The sequence below is a fragment of the Trachemys scripta genome, chromosome 24 (genome assembly GCF_013100865.1).
Source record: "Trachemys scripta elegans isolate TJP31775 chromosome 24, CAS_Tse_1.0, whole genome shotgun sequence".
NCBI classification, from domain to species: domain Eukaryota; kingdom Metazoa; phylum Chordata; order Testudines; family Emydidae; genus Trachemys; species Trachemys scripta.
The window spans coordinates 13,273,053-13,280,153 of NC_048321.1; positions in this window are offsets into that span (position 1 = coordinate 13,273,053).

The following is a 7,101-nucleotide window of genomic DNA, read 5'->3' on the forward strand; positions in this document are numbered from 1 at the left end:
CAGAGCTGGGGAGAGAACCCAGGAGTCCTGGCTCTCAGGCTCCCCTGCTCTGACCCACTAGACCCCACTCCCCACCCACAGCCAGGTACAAAACCCAGGGGTCCTGGCTCCCAGCCCCACTGCTGTAGCCCACTAGACCCCATCCCTCAAAGTTCATCCTTGTTGTGTACCATGCAGCTGGTGGTCTGTTTTCCCAGTAGAGTTGGGTTCTTGTCGGAGGTCCCAGGGTCCCAGCTCTGCAGCCAGGGTCTGTGTAGGGTCTGGACACACTGGGGAGAGCTCGGAGTTACTCAGGGGTTTTAGCTAGTAAAGGAAGTGGCGGCATTTCCATGAATTCTTTCACTAAGGGACTTACCAAGAAAAAACAGGAGCCCTCCTGCTCTAACCACTAGCCCCCCACTCTCCTCCCAGAGCTGGGGAGAGAACCCAGGAGTCCTGACTCCCAGCCCCCCCTGCTCTATCCACAAGACCCCACGCCCCTCACCTGATGCTGGTTACTCTTCCTGCTGGTGCTGTCAGTTCTGGCTCACTTACTCCAGCTCGGAGGGGAGGGGGGTAATTTTTGAACCGTGGGGGGTGGGGGGGAAGATACTGTGTCTGCGTCATGCTGGGCGAGCCAACCTTTCCCCCACTAGAGTCTCACACCTTCCTCCTCCTAGCTGAGCCCCTCCCTTCAGCCCTGCTTCCCCTCCTCCCCACAGGCTGGGCATTTTTTGTCAACTCATGGAGCTGTGAATATTGGCCAGGTCCCTTATTCTCTCAGGGGGAGATTTGGGGAGGGGGCGAGCCTCCCAAGTCTCTTCTTGAGGACCCCAAAAGGAGTGGTGGGCCTGCCAGCCCACCCTGCCCCTCACTCCCAACTCACAGCCTCCTGCTAGCCCAGCCCTGGGCTCCCCCCCCAGCTTTGCCAGTGCCCCTCACTCTAAGCCCCAGTCCCCTGGTGTCCCAGCCCTCAGCTCCTCCCCGCAGCCCTGCTGGTGCCCCTCACTCCCGCCCCACAGCCCCTTGCTAGCCCAGGCCCTTGGACCCTCCCTGATCGTGTCCCAGACACTGCAGGCTGGCACCCGGCCTGTTGTCAGGGCGGCAACTAAATAATTTGAGCAATAAAGATCTCCACCCCAGTCCCTCCCCCTGGTCTGTTCTAGCCTCTGCCCCACACATCTCCCCACCCCACTCTACTGAGCTGCCCTTTCTCTCCCAGGTGCTGTTGCCTTCCTCCCTGCAGCCCCCTAACCCCATGACTCGCAGTTGGGGAAGTTTTCAAGCAGACAGATGGGGGAGAGGGGATGGAGTGTGGGAGGACAGGGGCTGGTCTGTGTGATCCTCGGCCTCCTCATCCCTGCTGGGGTGGGGGGCTGGGAGCTGGGACTAGTGATGGGGGGAGGGGCCGGGGCCAGGAGTTTGGGGTAGCGGGAGTCACCCGTGGCTGAGCGGCCCTGTGGTTAATGCACTCTGCATTCCTGGCATGGTTCTGGGACTGCTCTCAGCCCCTTGGGCCCCCCGGCACACCTGGGGGGCAGGGTTGGATTGCTCATTTCCCCTCCCATCCCCCCACCATGCAAGGGGTAAGGGGACTGGGACACGGGGCCTTTCTCCTCTAGGGGGCACCGGCCCTGGATGGGAAGAACGACTGGCTGGCTCTGGGGTGAGGGGTTCAGTGGCCTCGTGTATGAATGGAGTTTACCGGGTCTCAGTCCCCACAGGCACTAACCTGCTCCCTGTCTGGCAGCCCCAGAAGAGAAGCTGAGGGTTGGTCAGGCCATGGGGACCCAGCCCCCTCCTCACCCAGGCTGGGGTGGTGAGGGCACAGTGAGGAGGGGGCATGTGTCTGAGTTCCCCCCCAACCAATGTTACCCCTTCCCCCGCCCCCTGTGGACAGGTGGTGTCCCCCAGGGGAGGCAGGGGACGCTCCAGGCAGGGCCAGGGGAGAGACCCGGCTCCAAACCTAGAATCATCGAATCTCAGGGTTGGAAGGGACCTCAGGAGGTATCAAGTCTAACCCCCTGCTCAAAGCAGACATCTTCACAGTGTTCCTGTCTCAGCACGCATCTCCACAATGTCCCTCCACCAGCCCTGTCACTCTGGGGCTCCGATAAGCAGGACCAATCCCCAGACAGATTTTTTATCCCAGTTCCCTAAATGGCCCCCTGAAGGATTGAACTCACCACCCTGGGTTTAGGAGGTCAATTGGTGGAGCCAGGCTCCCGGCCCAGAATATTCCTGGAACCCGGGCACCATGGGCCCATATAACTCGCCGTCCCTGCCATGGCATCCTCTAGGGGCGCTGCCCTCAGCTGGGACCCACTACTTTGCCTCTTGGAGGGCATGTGCCCCAATATGTGCCAGCATAACCCGGGCTGGTCATGGACCCCCAGTCACTGCATCTTAGTGGGTTAACACATGGAACTTTAACCAGTGGGACTCCCTGCCTCTGAGGATTAGCAGGGTTAATGCCTGGCAGTCCCTGCCACTGGAAATTAACAGGTTAATGCCTGGGAGTCCCTGACATTGGGGATTACTGGGGTTAACTTGTGGGACTCCCTGACACTGGGGATTAGCAGTGTTAGCCAGCCCCCACTGTGCCAGGTGTTGCCCCACCAATCTCCCAATCGAATGGTTGCCCAGTGGAATTCCCTGCCACTGGAGGCTGGATACAAGAGAGACTCAGGGGCAATCCACTTGGTTTCCCTCTCAAGGAGCAGTGTAGCCTGGGAGGCAGGTGTCCCAGCCCTAGAAGAGATTTGGGGGGGGGCGGGGGCGGGGAGGCTGTGGGCAGGGCGGCTCCAGGCACCAGCACACCAAGCGCGTGCCTGGGGCGGCAAGCCGCAGGGGGCGGCCTGCACGTCCCTGAGAGGGTAGCAGTCAGGCATCCTTTGGCGGCTTGCCTGCAGGAGGTCCGCCGGTCCCACGGATTCGGTGGCAATTCAGCGGCGGGTATGCCAAAGCCGCGGGACCGGGGACCTTCCATAGGCATGCCGTCAAATCCGCATTACCAACGGACCTCCCACAAGCGTGCCACCGAATCCGTGGGACCGGGGACCTCCCGCAGGCATGCTGCCAAATCCACGTTACCAGCGGACCTCCCACAGGCATGCCACCAAAAGCCGCCTGCCTGCCGTGCTTGGGGCGGCAAAAAAGCTAGAGCCACCCCTGGCTGTGGATTGGCTTGGGGCCCCAGAACCCCCCCCCCAGCCCCACTGCATCTGGCTCTCTGGCACACACTAGCACGAGGCTCAGTCCAGGGGGTGGCATCTCTGGCATGTGTTTTGCACAAGGGGCTGACTCAGTCCTGGGCATTAGACAATTGGGGAAGCAAGGGTCTGGCACTGTGACTCAGGAGGGGAGGGGGGGGCCTAGTGATTAGAGCAGGAGAGCTGGGGGTCAGGACTCCTGGGGTCTCTCCTGGCTCTGGGAGGGGATTGAGGTCTACTGGTCAGAGGCTGGCGGGCCCAGCGTTTCCATGGCAGCAGGGTACCCCTCGCCCAAACTGTCTGTGCCACAGCCAGTTGCTCAGGATACTGATATTTCCTCTCCAGCTGCCTGGGAACCGCCACACCTGTCCCCTGGGGCTGCCCTCCTGTCACTGAGACAAAGCAGGAGCATGAGGGATGTGCCAGCCCCCGCTGCCCCCTGCTCTAACCATTAAACCCCTCCTCTCCCAGAGACTGGCGCAGAACCCAGTCGTCCTGACTCCCAGACGGTTACCTTCAATGGCTCTGACGCAGTTCAGCAATCTCGGCTGCTGAGACCCCTTAATAATGTTATGGTGCCGAGTCACAAGGTGGCACCATTACACACAAGGGTAACAACAGCATGCAAGCATTGTTCAGGATAGTCAGGAATACTGTCTTGTTATTAGCTTTGTGATGCCTATTATGTTTGAGGGGCACTGTTGCAAGCAGCAAAGGAGGTTGCTTTAGCCATTAATCTTCTTAACTAATTCATTGTGAGGGGTGATTGATTGCCAGGGACCCAGGTATTGGCATCTGGGCTGAGAGTTCTGCAAGAGGCGCTTGCAGTTGGTGACCAGCTCTGTTCCCGGACTGGGATTTATAGTGCCAATAAACAAGCTGCATTAAGAAACACCCAGACTTCACCCCACTGATTTCTTCTGCAGAGGGAAATCAACTTGCGGAGCCCTGGACCTTTTCGACTTTCTTTTTTTAGTTCTTTAAAAAAATGTTCTGCAGTTCACGTGGCTGAGTTGAGATAAGATTAAGGAAGATTAATGAGTAAGGCTATGAGTCGGTTGCGGATCCTGTGATTTTATGTGACCTCCACCACGTCAGCTCTGGTAGGTGGGGTTCCAGCTGTGAGCCCCAGAGGCGGGACTCAGACTTCCGTGATTTATTGTTTATTGCCCACGTCCTATCCTTGACTTTTAATAAAAATACCCATAACACAATCTTAGCTGTAATAATGTGACTCTTAGAGCCAAGGGACTTTCAAAGAACCAATAAATAAGAAAACCTGCCCAATCTATTTGGAAATATCCACGGTAAGCAGGTTTTCTTATTTATTGGTTCTTTGAGTTTCTGTTGTCTTTAAGATTCAGCTAAACCTACATGAAGTTTGGACCCATTTGATTTTCTATTGCATCAATTTGTGAGACGATAACTGATTAAAAATTAAATGAGGTTCAAAGGGCATTTATATCTTACAATAATTGCAAGAACATAATTCTAGCTAATCTAACAGTGAAGGCAGACCTAGGTCCTTAGTCAATCTAAATATAGCTTATATAGCTGTTATCTCAGCATTGGATTTAAAGAAAACTCTAATAGGGAAGGTTGAAAAACAACTTCTACTTCTACTATGACCAAACCCTTACCTCCCGTCACCTAGTGTGAACTTCAAGTCACTGCACTGAAGCCAATGGCTTTACTTTGGATTTGTACCAGTGCTTAGTAGTCAGTCAGTCAGTAGAAGTCAGAAACTGGCCCTCTGTTTTTAGATCTTCGTACATTACCTGAGCATTTGCCTCCGGGGCTGAAATTTTCCACATTTAGTCTCTGCCCAAAGGTGAATATTAAGGAAAGTCTTAATATCAGTTCAGTTCAGCCATTTCTGAGCCATTCACCAAGTGGAGTGAACTCTCAGGGCCTGTTTGACCCATCACTTCTTCTTAGCATATGTGCAACATGTCGCAGCTGGCACGTGACCAGGATTCATTACCGAATTTGGTCCACTGGTTTAATCATTAACTTCTACGGTGTGGGCCAGGTACTGAAGGGGAGTGTGACATGAACTCTGTTCCAAGGTCCCCAACCATCACCGAGCTTAGATGATCACCCTACTGGGAAACGGAACCTGATCATCCCACACAACAACTTGGCCACAATGATCCATTTGTTTGCCACTGCCACACTTGACTAAAACTTAGTAGGCCTCATTCTCATTTACACTAAGGGCCCTTTACACTTGACCTTAATTGTTCTTTGTTTGCATTGCCTCCACTATCTTAACAGGACTCTGGAGGCAATGCAAACAAAGAACAATTAAAACAGGCTCAAGTCATGGGGAGAGGTTAAAGCTCTTCAGCTTGGTCAAGCAGTGAATAAAGGAGGCAAGGGAGGCATGAGAAAAGCTCACAAATATCAGTCCCAATGAGGAAAAGAAATGCATCATGATGACATGCAGCAGTGTTGCCAGCTCCTGGGCATTTATCATAAGCCCTGTGATATTTGGTGGGTGCTTGTAAAGCCCCAGCTCCTGGAAGCACGTGATTAAGTGAGAATCGCCGCTTCCTCCAACCCTTATAGTTGTAGAGAAAAGCTTGAAAATGTGACTTAAATCCACTCTAAAGGCTTAGAAACCAAAAGGCAAACATAAATTACCCCAGAATGCTTTATTTTGTAAAGATCTCATGATTTTAAAGCCAATCCCATGATCTCCTAAAGCCTAACTCGGGATTTTGGAACTCTTGGTTTTGGCAATTCTGGGACTGGATGCTTAGTACGACTGGTATCAGGGGGTAGCCATGTTAGTCTGAATCTGTAAAAAGCAACAGAGGGTCCTGTGGCACCTTTAAGACTAACAGAAGTATCGGAGCATAAGCTTTTGTGGGTAAGAACCTCACTTCTTGCATCTGAAGAACAAGGACCCTCTGTTACTTAATACGACTGGGACGATATTAAAAGAGGAGGATTTAGGCTGAATCTCAGGGAAGATGTAGTGATGGTGGAATGGATCAAAGTGGGAATTTCTCTCTCCAGGGGAGGACCACCGAACCCGAGTGCTAAGAATAATAACATCTAGACAGAGCAAATGAATGGTGACGGTTAGATAAGAAACATTCCTTAGATAATTACATTTCCTTGTACAGCCCTGATGGCTGAGCAAAGGTCACAGTCTAGCTGGGTCAAACCCAGACCCCAAGCTAGGGACTCAGGAAACGGTGTAAGGATCAGGCCTTTGTCTGCAGCCTTTAGCTGAGAAGCAAGAAGTCATATCCTCACATTTGATCTAAATTACATTCAAACACTGTAAGATCCGGCTGTTAAGAAGCAGACCCCGTCCCAATGGCCCCCACTATCACCAGATACAGAAACAGATCTTAAGATGGTTAAAGAAAACTTAGTTTGATAGCATCTGTCTGTCAAGAAATCACTCATCAATAGCTGTGTTTGTGAAATCCTCATTTCTTCATTGTTTTGTCATTATGGTTCCCACTTCCCTATTGTTTGTCTGTCTGGTCTCTGTCTGGTTCTTTAATTGTTTCTGTCTGTTACATAATTAATTTTGCTAGGTGTGAATTAAGGTGGTGGGGTAGGATCAGTTAGTAAAATTTTAGTATCATGATTGGTTAAGGTACAGCTAAAAAGGACTCAAATTTCACTCTATAAACTGGGGTCCAAAAGGAAGTTCTTGGGGAACCAACTCCAGGACACGGCCCCAAAGATCAGAGCTGCTGGACTCTGCTAATGACACTGTGCAGAAACTGGAACCCCCCAGATGCACCTGATGCTGACTGGCCATCAAGAAAAGTTCATCTGTCTTATTGGGAGTGGTGAGCCCTGTCTGTGTTGCATGTGCGGCCTGGTTTGGGTGATTGTTAATAAATAGAGGTGATGTGGATGTTACTGTGTAAGCCTCTTTCAC